This window comes from Nuphar pumila, chromosome 8 (assembly GCF_984573655.1).
Source record: "Nuphar pumila chromosome 8, dmNupPumi1.hap1.1, whole genome shotgun sequence".
Classification (NCBI taxonomy): domain Eukaryota; kingdom Viridiplantae; phylum Streptophyta; class Magnoliopsida; order Nymphaeales; family Nymphaeaceae; genus Nuphar; species Nuphar pumila.
In genome coordinates this window covers 18,675,972-18,697,681 of record NC_143256.1, presented here as the reverse complement: position 1 = coordinate 18,697,681, position 21,710 = coordinate 18,675,972, and the positions used below count along the sequence as shown (strand labels likewise).

Here is a 21,710-nt window from a genome sequence, read left to right as displayed (position 1 = left end):
TAGTGAGTCAATGTAAGTTTGAGCGGGGGCGTTAACATATATCATGGTTGCCAGTCGAGGAAGCAGGAGCAGGAAGCGTGGCACTTTCAAAATTTTAGGAAGCGAGAAACGTGAGACCATGGTTGCCAGTTGAGGAAGCGGGAAGCGATACGGGAAGCGGGAGCGGGAAGCGAGGCACTTTCAAAATTTTAGGAAGCGGGGAAGCGTGGGACCACTTAGGAGCGATTCGGGAAGCGTCTCGGAAGCGACCTAGGAAGCGTCTCGGAAGCGACCTAGGAAGTGTCTCGGAAGCGAGGGGGAAGCGAAAAAAATAAAAATAAAAAATAAAAAATACAAAAAATTTGAAAAAACAGGGGAAGCGAGGGGGAAGCGTGGGGGAAGCGTTGGGGAAGCGATGGGGAAGCGTGGGGGAAGCGCGCTTCCCATTAAAGGGAAGCGCGTCCCCCATTAAAGGGAAACGCGTCCCCCATTAAAGGGAAGCGCGCTTCCCAAAAAAGGGGGACGCTTCCCCCCACGCTTCGGAAGCGCGACGTTTCGCGCTTCCGAAGCGCGCTTCCCCTTTTAGCTAGGCGCTTCCGGTAACTCTGCGTGAGACTACTTAAAAGCGAATCAAGAATCATCTTGAAAGCGACCTAGGAAGCGAACCGGAAGCGACCTACGAAGCGAGGGGGAAGCGAAAAAATAAAAATAAAAAAAAATGAAAAAAGGGAGGAAGCGCAGGAGAAGCGCGGGATAAGCAACGGGAAAGCACGCTTCTCAAAAAAAATGGCGCTTCCCAACGCGTTTCGGAAGCACAATATTTCGTGCTTCCACTAGGCTAGGTGCTTTCGGTAACTCTGATATATATACTTTAAAGTTAAGTCAACTTTGGTTGACTTGGACTAGTTGTTTGACTTATGGTCCAATGGTTAGTGTGGTCTCCCTTTTTCTCTCCTTTAATCTCTCTCTTCTTCCTTCTTTTCTCTATAAATATGGGTGGGTGGGTGCCTTTGTAAGGTGAGGGAGTGATGAGTAGTTTTAGGCAGAGTTACTGGAAGCACCTAGCCTAGTGGGGAAGCATGTTTCGGAAGCGTAAAACGTCGCGCTTCCAAAACGCACTGAGAAGCACCAATTTTTTTGAAAAGCGCATTTCCCATTTATGGGAAGCGCGTTTCTCTTTTATGGGAAACATGCTTCCCATTTATAGGAAACACACTTCCCATTTATGGGAAGCACGCTTCTCCTTCGCTTTCCCTGCATTTCCTCCCTTTTTTTGTATTTTTATTTTTATTTTATTTTTCGCTTCCCCCTCGCTTCCTAGGTCGCTTCCAGATTCGCTTCTGGTTCGCTTTCGAGACGATTCTTGATTCGCTTTTAAGTCGTCCCATGCTTCCCGCTTCCTAAAATTTTGAAAGTGCCACGCTTCCCGCTTCCACTTCACATATCGCTTCCCGCTTCCTCGACTAGCAACCATGGTTTTAGGCTTCTTGTGTGTTTTTTAGTGTATTGTAATGAGGATTAAAATGTATTTTTTTTGTATTTTTAGTGTTCTTTATTAATGAAGTTATTTACTCATATTCTATTGTGTTTCATTTTAGTTCTTATGTTTTTGTTTAAATGCATTATGTTTTGACCCTCGGAGTCCATTATGGAGGGTATTGGGATCCGTGCCATTTTGTGACAAATATAACCTCAACCAGGTTTATCCAACTGCACAGAAAATATGAAAGAATTTTCTATCAATACCAAAGAAAAGCAGACTAAAGCACACAATGAAACTTTGGATTAACACTTCCACTCACACCTGCAATACAGACAAGTACAGCCCCATCAGAACCAGTATGGTGCTGGAGACCATTAAAATATAGGTAAACCAGATTGTATAAAACTTTCATTCAACAGATAAATGAATGTGCTTCTTCGATCAACCAAAAAACAAAAAAGTAGAAGAAAAACTCTCCATTAGTCAGGCATTTGATTATATAAGTAACATTTAAATTTAATTGTGTTCCAATTAAAATGTTCATATTATCAATCTAAGAATCTGAAAAAGGAAAAAGTAGATATCATTCAATGTAGATATTTGCATCCTAAGTCCACCACTGGAAGTATAATTATTAATCAATAATGAAAATAGCATAGGAATATCATAAATACCGCTTTACTGTCAGGACTCCAACTAACAACATAGATGCTACCATTGTGACCTTCAGCAGATAGCTCCCCAATCTTTTCTCCTGTCCTCCCATCATATAGTATACCTTTCTTATCTGAACTTACACTGATAAACTTGCTTCCATCAGGAGAAAACCTTACGCAATTGACAAAGTTGGAATGTTCCCTGCACTTCAAACAATAATTTTTCCTTTAGATACTACCTCTGTTCGGTAAGACACAATCAAGAACATCTTCCTCAGCACATTATATTTTATTATGGCCACAAGCCTACATTGCTACAATGCCATGAATGAGTTTTTTATCATTGACATAAAATTAAAATAATGACTACATTTCTCCTACAAGAAATTTTGAAAAAAAAAAAGAAAAAATACCAAGCACTCGATGTTAATTAATATGAACCCTAGAACATTTTTCCAGAAGTTTTGCATTGGACTCTGCAAATCAAGGACACGACTGTTGCTCCAAAATAAAGAGTATGCTTCAACAATTAATGGGGAAAGGCATCTTGTAAACAATGTAGCCAAATCACACCAATGCACAATATTTGATGGGCCAAACAAGCAATGCAAGGAAACTTGAATAAATGTTATGTTTCTGCGTTCTATCTTGAACCAAGAGGCTACCATGAATTAAAATCTTAGAAGGATGAAGACATCTAACACTCAATCCAATTGCATCGATCAGAAGATGGCAGGTTTAGTGGATACTTAAGGGAAGTTTTCCACTTTTTCACTTTTTCTGTTTTGGTTAGCTTAACTGGAGTGCAGACCAGTGAATTAATGAGGTAACAAAAATAAAGGGTTCATATACATCATGATGACCAGTTTAGAGGTTTATCCCAGGGTTACCGGAAGTACCATAGGACATGGGGAAGCATGCTTCTCCGAAGCGTATTTCGGAGGCGCGAAACGTGGCGCTTCCAAAATGTATCTTTTTTTCCTTTTTTTGTTTTTTCCTTTTTTTGTTTTTTCCTTTTTTCGCTTCCCCCTCACTTCCCGCTTCCGCTACCCGAATTGCTTCCCCAACTGGCAACTCTGGTTTATCCTTTGAAGAACAATATGTTATAAGGAAGCATTACATGAGAGTCAAAACTGATTGGCTAGTGAAGTCCTTTTTTGTATTCAAGACCCAATAGGTCAAAAGATATAGTTATGAAGGGCATTTTTGTAAACTGACTTAAATTACCTTTATAAGGGTCAATATGAGAGGGATAGGGCACGATTCCAACCCCTATTCTCTTTCTCCCTTGTCTTTTCTCACTTCCTCTCTTTTCCTATATCTTCTTCTTCCTCCTCACTCACTCATTTCTCTCACCTTGTTTCACAGTTCGCACACACCACATATTCTTTCACACATCAAAGGAACATAATCATGTTACCATCAATCTGAAGATGGTATCAGACCAGATGAAGATATGAAGGGAAATTTTGAAGCATACATCAACCACAAAATGACAAGGGGATTCATGACCTGCCACATGGGAGCTCCAATCAGTTTTGGTTGCATTCATGCAGATAATATTTCAGAAGATTTTGGTTAGGGAGCTCCAAAATCCAAAATTCAGTTTTTAAACATTATAACAAAAAGTATTCTTAGGTATTTCCAAAAAATCTATGTAGTATAAACCTCCTTCTTTACAGCCTTCTCAAATCAGCTTCCCTGAGAGACGATCCCGCACTCATAAACCAATAGAAGAGAAAGAAACATTATACCAAAGGTCACATAATTAAGAGACAAATAAAAGATTTAGGCTTAACTTAGGAATATATCTAATTTTTTGAATAAAAAATCTCTTTAAAATATTTTCAAAATTTCTTATTCCCTTTATCTCAAGAGATATTCTATCAACAATAAAAAACATTTGACTCGCTTGAGTTATGACATCCAGATAAAATATCACAATTTAGTGTCATATGAAATGAGGCACATGAGCCAAGAAGCCAAAGAGACTTACTGGGATCAAAGATGCCAACAGAAGAGACCGTAGCTTCGGTTGGTGAAGCTCCTTTGAATAGAGGTTGAAGAGCTTCTACAATTTGAGTCAAGGACATGCTCTCAATAGTTGATTCTTGTGTAGCTTTGAATTCACTTGACTCTTGAGCAACGGAGGCTACCTTCTTCTCATAGGGTATCTTTAGTTTAGGACAATATATCTTGACATACCCCGGTTCACGACAATAATAGCAAATAATTTATTTTTTTTTCAAACTCATTGTCTTGCTTTCCATAGCTATCATTGTTTGGTCTCTTATAATGTGATAGTTATAATGTAGTAGTTGGTAAGCATGGACATGGTTTCTCAGCCTAGACACGGCTATGACCGAATTATCATCATCTTTAAATGTCTTTTTTTTAGTCTATTTTCTTTCATACTTAGCTCTTCAATAGAGAGAACTTCTCCTTTATGAAGAAAAGCCGATTTAGTAGACTCAAACTCCGGTCTTAGACCATTGATGAATTGATAAAAATGTTTCACATCAATTTGTCTTTGACGGAGTTCTATGTCTTTGGGATAATGTCATTGTGACTCAAGAAGAGCAAACTCATTCCAAAGGTCGAACAACTTACTAAAATATTCTCTAATACATTTTTCTCCTTGAATCATAGTGTGTACCTTGTCTTACAAGTTGCAAATGTGGGTAATATCTTTAAGACTATGTCACAGGGACTCTTCAACTAGGTGCTGCACTCACATCGCACCCGCACCCGATGCGATCAACCTGACCCTGGGTGCAGTCAATGCACCCAGGGTCATTTATGTCCAACTTTTTGCCGCATCCCCGCACCCAAGTTTTTTTAAAGTGTCGCACCCCTGCCCCTGCACCTGCACCCATGTGACATAGATTTAAGAGAATACATTTTCTTAAGATAGTCTCATGCAAATATTTATTTGCATGTTCAAATTTAGCTAGACTCAAGCACTTCTTGATATCAAGACTACTAATGACCCAAGACATAATCTTGGCATGCCCCATTCTCCATTCTTTCCATTTTTTCTCATATGTGGCCATAGCCATAAAGATTCAAATAGAGATACATGTTTAAATTACTTTGAATAGAAAGCTAATCTAGTTTGATCTAATTTCAAATCTAACAAATATGTTAATCAAATCCTCAAACTGTATGAATCCATATGTATATATGAAACTTAAACCTTTATGAATGTGCAATTAGATTTTCTAGAGAAGCGTCATTTGTTAGTAGCCTTTTCCCTTATCGGTTAACTTACTCTTTTATCATTTATATATCCATAACCTATGTTAACTGTTAAGAAAAAGAAAGTTTGCCAAGCCCCTCATGTTCTTGTCATATTTTCTGCTTTTTGCCATTTTTATAACCTTCCAGCCTTAAACACAGAGGGAGAGAGACCTAAATTAGTAAGTGTTCCTGATGTGCTCAGACTAGATTCATAACTATGTTGCTCTCATGAAGGGGGCTTGGCAGTTATAATGTATTTTGAAGCAATATTATCAAGATATGAACTGTGATCTGGAAACCAGCAGGGCCCATCCTCTAGGACAGAAAAGCTCTCTAGTTATGGCTTGAAAAATCTGTTTAGATTTTTGGTAGAAAAAGTGGTAGTCCTGTCCCTACAAGAACAAAGATCAATTATATTAAAACATTTACCTAGACGGTGCAGTTAATTTAAACCTGTGTTGGCCATTTTAGGAATAATAGTTTAAATGTTATCTTCAATACCCTGATATATTCCCCTTGGATGTTATTAGTTAATTCTCTTACTAGTTTTAAACAGACTACACATCAGATAAAGGGCAGGTATACATCTCCCTCACTAGAGCACATAATTCCTTACAATTTGGAGAAAATATTATTTACATCATGTGCATTGCTTTTGGAAAATGTCATTCAAGCATGAAGATACTAGGAACACTTATTTATACCATGATTTTATATTCCATTGCAAGTTAAACGTTATAGTAATGTTTCAAGCCAGAGTGCACTCCTAAAGTTTGAGAATGGTCATTATTTACTTAAAAGCTAACACATCATATACTGAATAGCTATTAGAATTTCATTTGCTTCGACAGGCTAACATGTCACGCTTCAGTTCCTGCATTGGATCCTCATACCTTTACCAAAAAAGAAAGACAATGTACCAAAGGATTCTTCATACAAAACAATTATGTTAAAACAGCTGAACCTTTAGCAAATTTGCACTATCCTTGACCTAATATAGTATAAATCAATCTCTTAAAACCATAAACAAGACTAACCTTTGTGACAGTTTGAACCTAAATGGTGGTCCCTCATAGAAATTCACCAAGTAATCTTCTCCACATGTAACAATACGAAAAGGTCTTGTAGGCTTGAATGCACAACTTAAGACACGTCTTGAATGACCGTCAAACTCACCAACAGTTGATCCTGAATCCCACCTACAAACAAAAACAAAAAATACAACAAAGAGAAGGAGATCACCATGACAAAGATGGATTAAACTATAAATTGTGCAAAGCACAAAATACAACCGAAACAAATTTAAATGTAAAATATCAAGGCAATCTCAATCAAACTTCACATATGGTAAATAATGCTAGAAAAAAAAAAAGATATTATCTCTATCATAAACAGAATGTCAATGATAGAAAGACAAAAAAATCACCCTTTCCTTACTCTTTGAGGTATCAAAAGAAAATGGAATTAGCAACATTATGCATGCTTGCTTTGTCATTTTTTAATTGTGTGCAAATGATTCAATTATAAATAATAAAAAAACTACATATTCTTGGTTAAGTAAATGTCATATTTACCTTTAGCACAGACCAAGATCCCAAAAAGGAGTAGCTGTTGCAACGAAATAGAACAAGTGTTGATGGTATGCCTGATAACTCTCCTGACTCTGGCAGGCTAGTGAAATGTAATCAACGTTAATAAACTTTTAGGTGGTGAAGCACCTTTGTGAGTTTTAAGAGGATGAGGTGTTTTCCAAATTATAGACCTGGTTCATGGTTCTATCGGTGAATGTTGCTAGAATTAGATCACATGGTGACATGTAATGTGACCAACACACTATGTTGTCGAAAGCGCTAGGCGGGGCTAGTTGGAGGACCTTCGAAAAGGCCTAGGCGGCCGACTAGGCAGGGCCTAGGCGGGCAAAAAAAATTAAGAACAAACAATTCTGTAGATTCCGCCTTTATATGTATTTTTGCACAGATCACGTCACTGAATTCAAATTTGCCTCATCCTTGCAAAATGCCCAATTCCATGTCGGATCCCCAGAGTTTCTAATTTTCCTTTTTGTTGAAGATTCTCTGCTAGGGTTGGAACAAGAGCCACTTGCACTTGCATTTAGAGGAGCCAATCCACAATCATCTGAAGAACTTGGGTTTGCATCTTCCATTGTTCTAATTAAACATTTCAAAACAAACAATTATTAATCAATAAAGTAGATAAACAAAACATACACAATATATATATATATATAAAACAATATATAAACAATAGGCACGCCTTTGACAACATAGGGCAACACATAGATCAACTCAGGTTAGTCAGGACTATTATCCTTGTGTTTGATTAATTCATTGTCTTAGAGTTGGGCCTGTTTTTAAGCCATGCACAGGTATCAAACACATCAAATCCGCAGAAATAAGGAAGAAGCAGAAGAAAGAAAATAATTAAGATGGAATGGAGGAGCGAAGTCATGATCCCTTCTCTCTTTCTCAATGATGAGGGTAACACAATACTAATCGTCATTAGGGTTCTTTACAAACAAGTCATGCATTTGATGTGATATTACAAAGATACCACACTAGGCATCTCATTTAATCTCCATAGTTTTCTATTGTTACCAGTAAGCAATCGGTTTAACGTGAAATACCTATATGCCCCTTTACCATTGAACCAATTACTTCTTAACATGCTCCCCCAAGATACACATAGCATAGTATGTACAACTTGATCTTTAAATAATGGTGCCTTGCCCTTGACAATCCTTTAGTGAAATTATGATTTGATAAATTTAGCTTCTACCAAAGTTGTCAATCAAGGAAGTGGAAAGTGGAAAGCCAGAAAGCGAGACACTTCTAAAATTTTAGGAAGCGGGAAGCGTGAAACGACTTAGAAGTGAACTGAGAATCGTCTCGGAAGCAACCTAAGAAGCGAACCAAAAGCGACCTAAGAATCGAACTGGAAGCAAACCAGGATTCAAAGGGAAAACTAAGAGGGAAGTGACCTATGTCACATAGGTTCGGATGCGGATGCAGTGATGCAACACTTTAAAAAAATTGTGTGTGGGGAGGGTGTGTATATATATATATATATATATATATATAATTTTTAACAGTTTTAAGTTAACACTAATGAAATAAAACAATTATCATATCATCAATTTATCATGCATAAATTCATGAAATAAATCAAATTAACAATTTACAATTGTTATTCCTCATTAATAAAAAATAACTACACTGGTGCAGAGGTGCGTATATATATATATATATATATATATATATGTATGTGTGTGTATTTATGTAATTATATATATATATATAATACACATAAACTGGACTTGGTTAGGGTTAATTGAATCTACTTTTAGACAAAAATGGACCTCAATGTGGTTGACTTCACCTGACACAAAGAAAACCATGTCCGAGTGTCGCACCAAGATGGTGCTTCTTATGGGCTTACAAGAGCATAATATTCAAATCACAAGACCAACCCACACAAGCGCCGAGAACACAAAAAAATATAGGGAATTGTATTGCAAAATGCTTAAGAAAGCATTAGATTACATGGAAGGGGATCAAACCTATTTATACACACAAGAGAGCCATAGAGCCATTGGGACTCTCCCCAACGGCTAGAATTAGAGTCATTGTGGAGGTCCCAACGACTCTATGTAGCTTTGTCTTTTATGCCCTCCATTACAAACTAATTTCCTAGTTTGTACATAAAATAAATAAAGACTATTATGCTCCTAATGGGCACAACCTATTGCATGTCTAGTGAAAAGTCAAAAATACCCCTAGTGGGTATTTATCTATTACAATGAATAATATATATATATATATATAATATTATATATATATGATATATGTATATCATATATATGTACAACTAGATATGCATATATGCATATCTTAACAACCCCCCTCAAACTCACAGTGCTGCAATCGAGAGTTTGCTAAGGAGAAAATGGAATCTTGGTGACAGAAGTGCTTTGGAGAAGAAATCCACCAATTGATACTCATATGGTACATATGGAAAAGTAATGTTCTTCAAAAATTCTTCTCACATAATGGCAATCCATTTTGATGTGTTGGTCTTCTCATGAAAGTTGTGATTGCAGGCGATGTAAGCTGCACTTTTGTTGTCACAACATAGTCTTGAGGGTTCTGCTATATGAATGACCAAATTTTCTAGTAATCGCTTCACAACCAACTCGGAGATTGTCGTTTTCATAGCTTGGTACTCTACTTCTATAGAGGACAAAGACACCTTTTGTTGTTTCTTGCATTTTCATGAAATCAACAAATCCCCTAAAAAAACACAAAAACCTATAATTGAGCGATAATGATTCACAGATTCCCCCAATCAGATTCAGAATGTGCAATAACTTCTAACGAGGAGGAAGATAATAAAAATAAACACAACTAATAGTATTTATGATATATCTAATAATCCTTATTACAACACTCATATGTATTGTAGTAGAATCATGCTAAAATTGAGTGAATAGCATCTGCAATATCAAGACGAGTAATAAAAAGATAAGATAAAGTTTTAATCATCTGTCTGTAGGGAGTTGGATCCTTCAAGGTTCTCCATCATCCTTCATCTTTGCATTGATAACCTCTGGAGTGTCAACTCATTTTTTATTTAAAAGTCTTGACCGTTCTATGATCTCGGTTGCATACTTAGTCTATGACAACAAATACCCACAAGGTGAGTAAGCTATTTTTATTCCAAAAAAGTATCCTAAAAAGCCAAGATCTATCATGTCAAAGTTAGCTTTGAGCACATCTTTGATATGACTAACTTTCTGCTTATCACCTCCTGTGATAATCATGCCATCAACATAAAGAAGTAGTATCACTATACGTGCATTAGAAGACTTAACAAACAATGCATTGTCAGTAATAACAAGATTTAAAATCAAGTTGTGTTATCACTGTAACGACCCCAACTCATACCCCCGAAAAGTGCGGATTTTTTTTTAAATCAATTGCGAAAAGTTTCCCAGAAACTCGGGGCCTTTACAGTTCCATTTCACATCCACAAAACCACAACGGATCTTACACCCCATCTTTCAAACAAAACCCAAACCAGAGTTACCGGAAGCGCCTAGGGTAATGGAGAAGCGTGCTTCCCCAATATGCGCTTTGGAAGCATGAAACGTCGTGCTTTTGAAACGCGTGGGGCCTCTTTTTTGAGAAGCGTGCTTCTCTTTTATGGGAAGCACGCTTCCCCCCTCGCTTCCCCATTTTTTCATTTTTTCACTTCCCCCTCGCTTCCGGTTCGCTTCCGAGACGGTTCATAATTTTCTTCTAAGTGGTCCCACGCTTCCCCGCTTCTTACATTTTTTAAAGTGCCTCGCTTCCCGCTCCCGCTTCCCGTATCGCTTCTCACTCCCGCTTCCTCAATTGGCAACTCTGACCCAAACTTAATCAACTTTATTACAACAACAACAACTACGCTTTCATCCCAAAACAATTGGGGTCAGCGATATGAACCAAAAAAGAAATTCATTTTGGGTCTTCCACATGAATCCTTTTCCTCCAATCATTTCTATCCAATGCCATGTCCTCGGTGAGGTTCAAAGCAATCATATCCTTTCCTATCATCTCCATCCAAGTCTTCCTAGGCCTACCCCGACCTCTTTTAACTAATATATTTTCCCATTTCTCCAACCTTCTAACTGGAGCATCATTAGGCCTTCGCCGAATATGTCCAAACCACCGTAAACGATTCGCTCGCATCTTATTTTCAATGGGTGCAACACCTACCTTCTTACGTATCTCCTCGTTCCGAATCTTATCTTTTATTGTATTTCCTCACATCCATCTAAGCATCCGCATCTCATTTGGAGTCAAGTCGTACCGGGATCAATACATGTAGATACGGCTGCACCGGAGATAAGCAGATGATTCTTGAACATTGGTTGTACCATTGTAGTGCTTCCATGAGTTGTGCCAAAGACAATGAGCCCATACTTTTGGAGTTGTCATCTACACCATTTCTTTCCAAAGATGGCCCCACAAAAGCCACCTTCTTTTCATCTTTTCGATCATCTCTCATCTGACTCATAGCAATGATAGCATATTAGTTTGTCACTCTTCTTGTGTTCATATTCACTTCTTCCATGATCATTTAGACTCCTCCCATAATCATTGGAGTTTCTCTCATTCTCATTAGTTTTTCCAAAGTGAGGAGGCTTATAAGCCACTGTGTGGTTTTCGGGCCTTGACATAACAAGCACGAATTATTCATCTTTAGTAGAGGATTTTTTTAACCTATTTTCCTCCATAGTTAATTCTTAGTGTTTCTACTATGATAGGTACTCCTATACGAAGAATGACCGATTTGGTCCCTTCAAATTCGAATCTAAGTCCATTAACAAATTGATAGAAATGTTTTGTTTTAATTTGTTTTTCAGAGAGTTCTACATCTTGATGACAATGTCACTTAGGTTCTAAAGGAGTCAATTCATACCAAAGAAGAGATAGAGCATTATAGTATTCCCTAATGCTCATTTTTCCTTGGGTCATGGTTCTAACCTTGTTTTGCACATTGCATATATGTGCTATGTCATTTAGACTATAATTTAAGATATTTTCATGCATCACTTGCAAAATCAAATTTTGCCAAACTTGAGCATTTTTTGATGTCAACAGTATTAATGAGCCATCCAATGAATTTGGAATGGCCCATCCTCCAATATTTCCATCTTTTCTCATATTCCCCAATGGCTTTAGACATCTCTTCTCCTTGGAGAGCTACTTCCTTGCCATCTTCAAGTTTGGTAAGGATAAGCTTTGGTTCTCTTTCGGTGCATTCGACCAAGCCCCATAGACCCTTTTTCCATATTTTATGTTTAACTATGGATGCCCACATCACATAGTTTGTATCGTTGAGTCTTACAGGAACCAGAGACGACCACTTCTCTTTCATCTTCCATTTTTACAAATAAGGGTGTAGAGATAGAGAGAGAGAAAAGAGAGAAGAAGAGGATATAGGATAGAAGTAGAATACACTTTGAACACCACGAGATCACGAACATAAGATCCATGCTCTCACGTCCACACGAACAAAGTCTTTAACCGATGGCTATGATACCATGTAATGAAACAAGAACAAGATGGTGCCTCTTATGGGATTACAAGAACACAATATTTAAATCACAATACCACTTATAGGTCAACACTCAATCACATCAAGAAATTTTTCCAACGGATTCTAATACTAATTTGGAACAAAACCCATCTCATGGAGTAACCTACACAAGGGCCAAGAGAGCACAAAAATATAGGGAATTGTATTACAAAATGCTTGAGAAAGCATTGGATTACATGGAAGGGGATCTCCCCTATTTATAGGCACAAGAGAGCCATAGAGCCATTGGGACTCTCCCCAATGGATAGAAATAGAGCCGTTGGGGAGGTCCCAATAACTCTATGTAGCTTTGTATATTATGCTCTCCACTGCAAACTAATTTCCTAGTCTGTACATAAAATAAATAAAGACTATTATGCTCATAATGAGCACAACCTAATTACATGTCCATTGAAAAGACAAAAATACCCCTAGTGGATATTTATCTATTACAATGAATAAAATGAATATATATAATATATATATTATATATGTATATACATCCATACATATATGATATATGTATATCGTATATATGTACAACTAGATATGCATACATGCATATCTTGACAGAAATGAATAGGAATCGAAAGCGATGCGAAAATGTAATTATTTTTTTTAAAATTTACAAAAATATAAGATTTATGTTATTATTGACAAAATAAAACATGAGTGTATAATATTAAAGTTGATCTATTAATTTCAAAACTGAATTATATATGCAAGCAGCTTGGCTGTTAATATGCCCGGATCATGAATTCATGATCAACAAGTAAAAAACTACATAGACAAATATAAGCTAAGGTCTGCAATGGAACAAAAGATATTCAACAAATGAGCCAAGTCAAACTGAACAAGAACCCAAACTTAAGCTGCTTAACAGCCTACTAAAACCACTATTCAACATAAATTTGAAGCCAGAACTTTCTTACAATATTCATCCACATAAAGTATAAACAATGCTCACTACTTGAAAACAAAATTATTTTTGTATGCAATAACCAACCTTTATTCTCAATAGAGACAAACTCACATGGAAGCTCATTCTGTGTGTGCATAATGCATACATCTCCGCATGTAACAAGAGAGAGAGAGAGAGTGTGTGTGTGTGAAAGACAAAGAGAGTGAGAGAGAGTGAGAGACAAAGAGAGAGATGGAGAGAGAGGGAGAGAATGAGAGACAGAGAAAGGGAGAGATGAAGAGAGAGGGGGGAGAGAGTGAGAGACAAAGAGAGCCAGAGACAGAGAGAGGGGGAGAGAGTGAGACAGAGAGAAAACTGGTCCAATTGTTAAAAAATAAAGAAAACTCATTTCCCGATATTGGGCTCTTCCCCAAGCGTTTCAAGGAAGAGCAGTTTCCCACTCCTACCAGCACTTCCAGTAATCCTGGCTTCTACTCACTGACAAAGTGATAATCAACTTGAAAGTGCTTTGACTTATCACCGATACAGGACTTGATGCTAGTGCTACAGCACTTTTTATCACATTATGCAATGCAACGACATATTTTCATTCCTAATATATTCATTACACCATGACTCTTACCATTTCATAAACCATTCTCAGACTTGGCTCTATATTCAGCTTCAATACTTTATCTAGCAATTCTTTGTCTTCATGAGACTACACTTTTACACAAAAATCTACAATTTTTGGAAAGATGCGCACAAATGCATAATAACCTGAAACAAATTTCTTAGTGTCAAGATCTCCTACCCAAACTACATTACCCACAACTAATTAAATTACACTTGTTTGTGGGTCATTCTTATGACAAAGAAGGCCTTGACTAGGTGGTGCGGTACCGACTGTGAGTCGGTTCGAAGCCAAGACTCCGGTCCTATTAGTTCTACTGCATAAGCAAGTAAATGAAAATTCGGTCCAATAAATCACAGAATTAGTAAAAAATGGTAAACTGAGAAAATGTAGCCAATAAAATTATCTTTTCAACGCAACAAAATCAGAATTTTATGATATCAGAGCGCAAAGATATCTGATGAACAAGATAGACTGGTACACTCCGGACACAGACACTTTGTTCACATCCGTTTTCAGAGACTGCAAACGGTCAGAACACAAAAGTTGGAGGTATTTTCGATACCTCTCCAACGAATCCAAGAACACTGAAAACGGATACTGGGTTAAAGAGATATCGCCCAAAAACATCGAGACTGTTTGACACATCAAAACACAGTCATGTGAATGACAGAGTTCTTTGTTCGGGTCAGTTTTTGAAGACTATAGGAACAAAGTCTTCCAATGGGCTTTGATACCAACAATGATGCGGTAGTGACTGCAGGTTGGTCCACGATCCACGATCCGAATGGATCCAACATGCGGAAGCACTAAACGGATATCCAAAGTTTTGAAAAAGTTCTGACCGAAGGCGTTTAGACTGAGCTAATCACCTAATTTGCAAATAGGGGCACCACAAAAAGTGTAGATAATGTTTTTGCCTTTCTATAGAGTCTGAATTTTGTAATTTCTCGACAACTGGTTGTTGAGACATGGCTCAGACAAGGGACAGGTTGCTGGATTTGGAGACTGTCACACTTGGGACAGCCCGGTTGGTGAAAGACCAGAACGGGGACTAACTTTACTGTTTTTGTTGATGGCCAGAACACGAAAATTCTAGATAAAATTGTTGTTGTTCCAACAAAACAAAAATCAAGAATTTCTGAGTTCAAATGACCCAGATATGACCTAAACAATGAACCAGACTGACACAGGCCAGGACAGACACTCGAGTGGTTGTCCTCTCTGTTTCGGGACGTTTTCGACAATGATAACGTCGGAATCAGAAAACGAGTAAAACACGAAGTTGGTCGGGCGTTCAATAGCTTTCCAACAAGTTAAACCACACAATTTTTTGACTTCGAACGAGAGAGTTATGCTCAAAACACTGACGAAGGGTCTTCTTAGGCATAGTTCTGAAATGAACTAAAACAGTCATACAGTATATCAAACACCAAAATTAAATTAATCCAGTTTTAGTTTTTAGTATTTATAGTTCAACCTGCACAGAAAGATACTTCAAAAGGTATTTTCTACAATGTGAAATCCCATCCTCCTTAACCCGACTTTGCTTAGTTTAAAGTTTAAACAAATATCACAAATACATATTTTGTCTAAACAAGTTATCTCTAAAAAAATCAACTTCAAAAATCTATTTCTTTCAAGCAAAACACAGCAAGTTTTTTTTCTAATCAAAACAAAATCACTCAAGTTCAAGTCAAACCCAAGATGAAGACAAGAGTGAGAAGGTTCCAGCCAATGTTGTGAAAAAAATTGAGGCGAAGCAAGGCACTTCACCAAAAACTGAGGCGAGGCATAAGCCTCGAGGCATAAAGCGTAAGCCTCAATTTTTTTTTGAAAACTTAAAAATAACTATAAAAATATCTAAAATTATAAATAAATAAAAAAATGCTTCTTCTTCTTCCTCATATTCTTCTTCTTCTTCTTCTTCTTCTTCTTCTTCTTATTATTATTATTATTATTATTATTATCATTGTTTTTTTTATTATTATATGATTATTATTATTATTATTACTATCATGCCTTAGGCTGGCGCCTTGAGGTGCAGAGGGCCTTGCCTCAAGGTGAGGCGCGCTTTTAACAACACCGATTCCAGCAATGGCTCGAATGTCCAACAATGATAAATAGACTGGTTCAGCAATGAGAAGAATCTGCTCAAGTCGGCAAATGGTTGCGAAACAGCAGCAACAATGTGACAGCAGGAAATTTTGGTATGCTGGTGGTTAATGGCAACGATATCACACGTCTTTCAGGTTCGTCGGGTAACCTCACGACAGCAACAAAAGTTAGCAACTTCAGGCACGCACACAAACACGAGTCTCCAAAGTCCCATTGGCAGCAAATGATGTTCACGGTCTCACTAACACAACAACAATCCTTAATAGCCTTGAAATGGGTCACACGTTCAAGGACCAACACTTTCACGGCAACAGTATTCTCACCAAAGGTCTGATGTTGCAGGAGCAAACGTATTTGTCCAACAGATTCACAACCCAGAAAGTCAGCTAGAGGTAGGGGACGACTAGCTTCTTCTCCATTTCTTTTTCCTTGTTCTTTTTTTCTCAAAAAAAAAAATGAAAGCCAAAACCCCTGCACAACTTTCTCTAGAGCCTTATAGAGCTCAGCAAAGGCTGAGTTAATGGCTGAGGTAGGTTCCAATGCCACCTCCCAAAGTGGCCAATGGATGCACATGTTTTGAATTTTCTTTAAATTTAGCCTTAACTTACCCTTTCTAACAATCAAATGGAATAAATAGGCATACACGACTTTTCAATAAGGCATACATGACTTTTCTGGAAGGAATAAAGGGCTTGAGTGTTGGGTCCACATTGGTTCAACATACTGTGGCGCCAATGTGGATCAAATACTTGAAATATTGGATCTATTGCAAGATCCAATACTTGCAAATTTGATCACATCAAATGAATGGGTCAAGGTCTGAATCCAAAGCTGAAATAAAATATAAAAATTACCCAAATACCCATACACCCTCTAGTGCCCAATATAAATCCTAGCCGACACCAAAACTATCTGGATCCATAGAATTCAGCACCTAAAAAAATTAAAAAATAAAAAATAAAACGAAAAAATACAAGGGTGATTCCAAAATTCACAAAAATGGAACCACAAAGCAAAATATATTTTCTGAGATGATAAGAACCAAAATTCTCAGGAAATAAAATATGTATAATGATAATTTTACCCTTGAGATTCATTTGAACTCGAATGGTCCAGATTTGGATTGAATATTCTTTGGTATTTCTTTCCAGATCTAGTAATGTAGAGTTGGATTCACATCCAACTTCTCTTCAATGTGATGATGATCCGGATGCTCTGCATCACTAGGAGTGACCTCTATATATAGCAAGATTTCTTTCAAAGCTTCCATGTGCATCATGGTAGGTGCACGCATAAATTAACAAGTTCCCTAGACATGCTTCTGTACTTTTTTGTTTATTTTAGTGGTTCTCCTTTTGACAGCCTTTATTCACTGCCCGTGATGAAACTATCAACTTGTAATTTATCATATCAAACCTTTTAATTATGTGAATTGCATATTTACATTGAGACAATGCAATCTTATCTTCAGATTTATCAACTTCAACATCGAAAAAGCATCGCAGTTCTCCTAAATCTTTCATTCAGAACCTCTTTAGCATGGATATCTTTATTTCATGTATGGTGTTTTGGAACTTCCAACTATGATTATGTCATCAACATAAATGATAAATGATCATCATTCCTTTTCCTACGACATTCTATTCAGTGCCAGATGAAAGCTCAAGAACCAAGTACTCGAAACTTGCTTAGTCCATAAATTGATCTTCTCAGCTTGCACACATGTTTTCTAGGATCAGCTTCACAAAAATCAACGCTCCATGTATACTTTTTCTTTCAACTCCCCAAGGCGAAAATGGATTTTTCACATCCAACTAATATAAAGTCCAGCTGCACGATAACACAAATGAAATCATTACATGCATTGTGCAAATTTTAACAACATAGTTAAACGTATTCACTAATTCAAGCTATGTTGTTGATTGTATTCTTTTGCAACAAGTATATTTTTATGTGTTTATCTAATTTGTACATACCTTTGTAAATCCATTTGCAACCAACCTTTTTTAATCATGGGGTTGAGGCACAACTTCCCAAGTATTACTGTGATACATTGCTTGTTAGACAAATTACTTGTGCTAATTGTGAGAACATAATTGTACAAACAGACGTAATATTTGGCAAGAGGAACACAATCAGATGGGAAAGATCTCCGCTGCACTCATCATCCTCTCCACTGGAGTCACTTTCAGAACAATGACACGGTTGTCTTTTACAGAAGGAAAAGAAAAACACCAGGTATGACTAATGGGAACCATCTACCCCGATGCACCGATAAATTTAAACCATGGTCCCCATTTACACTTGTGCGTGGGTGTGCTTGTTTTCTACTGGCTATCATTCTCCATTGAGAGACGTGTTTGTGCGTTTATGCTTTATTATCTAGGCTGCGTGGTGAAGAGGTACAGAAACTTGGTGCCAAAAACAAGATTTGTTGCACATGTAGCAAGCAATAATCCTAGCTTGTTCATGCGTGAGACCATCCTAGAGATGACTACAATAAGGAAGAGCATACCATGGCAAAGAGCGGGAAAAAAAAAAGCAAGCTTTTACAGAAGCAAGAATGGCCATGAAAACAACTCGAAACGGAAAATTGAAACGAAAATTAAATATTTAGGCGCTTTTCTAGCAATTGTAGTAGCAGCATTCCTGATCATACTCAATTTTCTTTTTTTTATCTCTCTTATTTTTCTTTTCTCCTTTCTCAGCAATATGAACACTAACGAGTTAATAACCGAACAGATAAAAGAGCACGCAAACGGAATCAGAAACTGCTCACTCTCCCTATGATCATACTAATCAAAATAAGAAATATGCACTCATGGATCGCATTCAGTGGATTATCGAAAATTCCTTGTTTGTGATCAACTTAGAAAAAGGAGTTTGAATCGGTAACAGAGAAAAACGGAAACGAAACCAATCCACAGGAAACCGATCGAAGCAAGAGTCGAGGGAGAGACGGTACATGAAGGCGCGGACGAAGGACTTGCCCCTGCCGTCGCCGGAGACAACGATCCGCTGGCTGTCGGGGGACCACTGGAGGTCGTCGATCCGACCGGAGAGGACGCGGAATTCGTTCTTGAGGACGTGGTCGTTCTGCCAGCCCCAGATCCTGACGGTGCCGGAGACATCGGCGGAGGCGACCCACTCTCCGTTGGGGGAGAACCGGGCGACGGTGGCCTGGTAGGCGTGCTCCCCGTAGACGACGGCCTCGAGCGGCCGGTCGAGGTGGCGGACGATGACGGACCGGCCGTTGCAATAGGCGATGGCGTTGGTCTTGGGGTCTCCGGAGATGAGGATCCCCCGCCCCCTTTCCGTCGACGGCACGCACGCGTACGTCTCCAACAGGTTCGCTGCCATCTCTCTCTCGCTCTCAGAGAAAAAGAGTCGGAGGCTGAAACAGGGAACGAAATAAACCCAGCGCAGGATGCGAAGGAGAAAGAAGGAATGAACAGCTGACTCTTTCCTCGTTCTTTTTCTTTTTCTTTTTTTCCTCCCAAACGATACGATACACAATTACACACTTACTTAGAATCGACTCGGGGACTCGAGGGATGCCGATACGGATTCCTTTTTTTATTTGCGTGATCCGTACAGTTGGATCCATGTTACGGTCTCAAAATATTGTTATCTAGATTTCTGAGAAAATTTCTCACGACAAAATTAAAAAAAAAAAATCTCAAAAAAAGCTCGGGACACTATCGGTATGTTTCTATTTTAAAAGTGTATATGAAATATAAAAAGCTAAAAAAAACATAAAAGTACAAAATATCATGTTAACAATGCAATTATTATATTATGATAAAAATGTCATATTTTCAAAATAGGTAATATTTTGAAAATATTATATCTTTTTTAGATTATATCATGTTTTGAAAACCTCACGAGATTTTCACAAAAATGGCTGATATTTGTGACTATGCATCGAGGCGTTTGAAGACCTGTCATGATTTTGATTCTCCTTAATCAAACCTACCGCAAGTATGGAGCAACGCTTTGGAGTCGGTCCACTCGAAATTCCTATTAATTGAGAGCAATCATGTTGAGCTTCTACAAATTTTTTTAGTTAGAACTTGAAAAGAGAAAATATGAGCATTTTTAATAGCTTTTTTTTTTCAAATCCAACAATGTGGATTTGCTTGGCATGTCTAATTTGCTAGGAACCAACCATTGGATGGTGTATTTTTTATAAAAAAAAATGTGATTTTTTGAATACTTGAATATTTACGGAGATTATGAGCCATTGATTATAAAATTCTTCAAAAAATCTTGTTTATGCATTAAAATGGATGATTCAAGAGCGAATTCTTATAAAACTAAACATGTAGATCACATTAGTATGTTTAAATTCAAGAGAAAAGAACAAAAAAATTATGAAAATTGCAGTTCACATTAGTTCTCATATTTTCTGTTCTCATAATCTAGTTATTCATCATTATGCAATACACGAACACTTGCATACAAAATAGATGGCAGAAAATAATTTCACAACTTTGCCACGGATATCATTAGAGCTGCCTCTAAACTGACACACTCAATTCTACTGCATCACGCTCTTGATTTTTAGCCAAACAAGGATGGCAGTGGACCAGGGAAAATAGGGCCTCATCCCGCCCCACCTTGCCTCATTTGAATTGGGGATGAAAGATATGAGATAGAGATAGAAATGGAAATCAAGGTTAAAATCAAAATCCATGCAAAAATAAGGCGGGGATGAAAGGCAGAATTTTGAGACGAGATGGGGTGAAGATCTTGTCCGCTTATCCACCCTGATTCACTGCCATCTCTAGTAGAGATGGCATTGGACCGGGAGAAAGCGGGGGCCCGCCCTGCCTCATCCAGTTTGGACCGGGGATGAAGGGTATGAAAGGTGGATGGAGGCGGGGCTGAAGGTTAAAATCCATCCCCATTCGGGGATGAAGGCGGGGATGGACTTACACTTGTTTCCACCACACCTAGCCCCCGCCCCACCTCATCTCCGTTTGAACCGGGGATGGAGGACATGAAATGGGGATGAAGGCGGGGGTGGAGGTTAAAATCCATTGAGATACACCAACACATTTACATTTTGAGAGAGATGGTCCCAGTCTCCGATTTCTTGGGATCTGAATTTAAATTTTGTTTTGTTGTTGTGATGCGACTCAAGATTAAATAAACCCACCATCAAAGCATTATCCCCGGTCTCGAAGAAAGGGATTGATGATGGGCTCGTCCCGTAATCGATGGTGAACTGGTGGGGTCTGTTTTAGAAGTCAGAGGTGTGGAGTTTAAACTGTTTAAGAGAAAAAAGTTTGTTCGGTTCTGAGTGCCAAACGTGTAAGCCTGTTAGGTTATTAGTGGACAGGGTCACACGCATTTACTTTTTTTTTCCCTTTTTTTCGACAGTACCATTGGGATTCGAACTTACAACCAACACAAGTGACGTGCACTAACTGCTCTTGCCAGATAAGCGGATCTCCCGTTGGTATCTATTTTTTTTAATTTTTTTTCTATTATATTTTTTTATAATCCAAAGAAGAATAAAAAATCATCACCGACGGCAGATTGTCGGTCCCTCAT

General features: G+C 37.9%; 1 pseudogene across 1 annotated transcript in view; it reads right to left on the bottom strand.

Annotated features, from left to right (window-relative positions):
* The window catches only part of LOC149829711 (actin-interacting protein 1-2-like), a 50,927-nt pseudogene extending 31,058 nt beyond the window's left edge, over nt 1–19,869 (bottom strand). The window contains exons 1-3 of the transcript XR_016433533.1: nt 19,117–19,869; nt 6,396–6,557; nt 2,137–2,320 (exon numbers count right to left, since the gene is read on the bottom strand). The product of XR_016433533.1 is annotated as an actin-interacting protein 1-2-like (transcript). The remainder of the gene's footprint in view (nt 1–2,136; nt 2,321–6,395; nt 6,558–19,116) is intronic.
* Nucleotides 19,870–21,710: the final 1,841 nt, after the last annotated feature.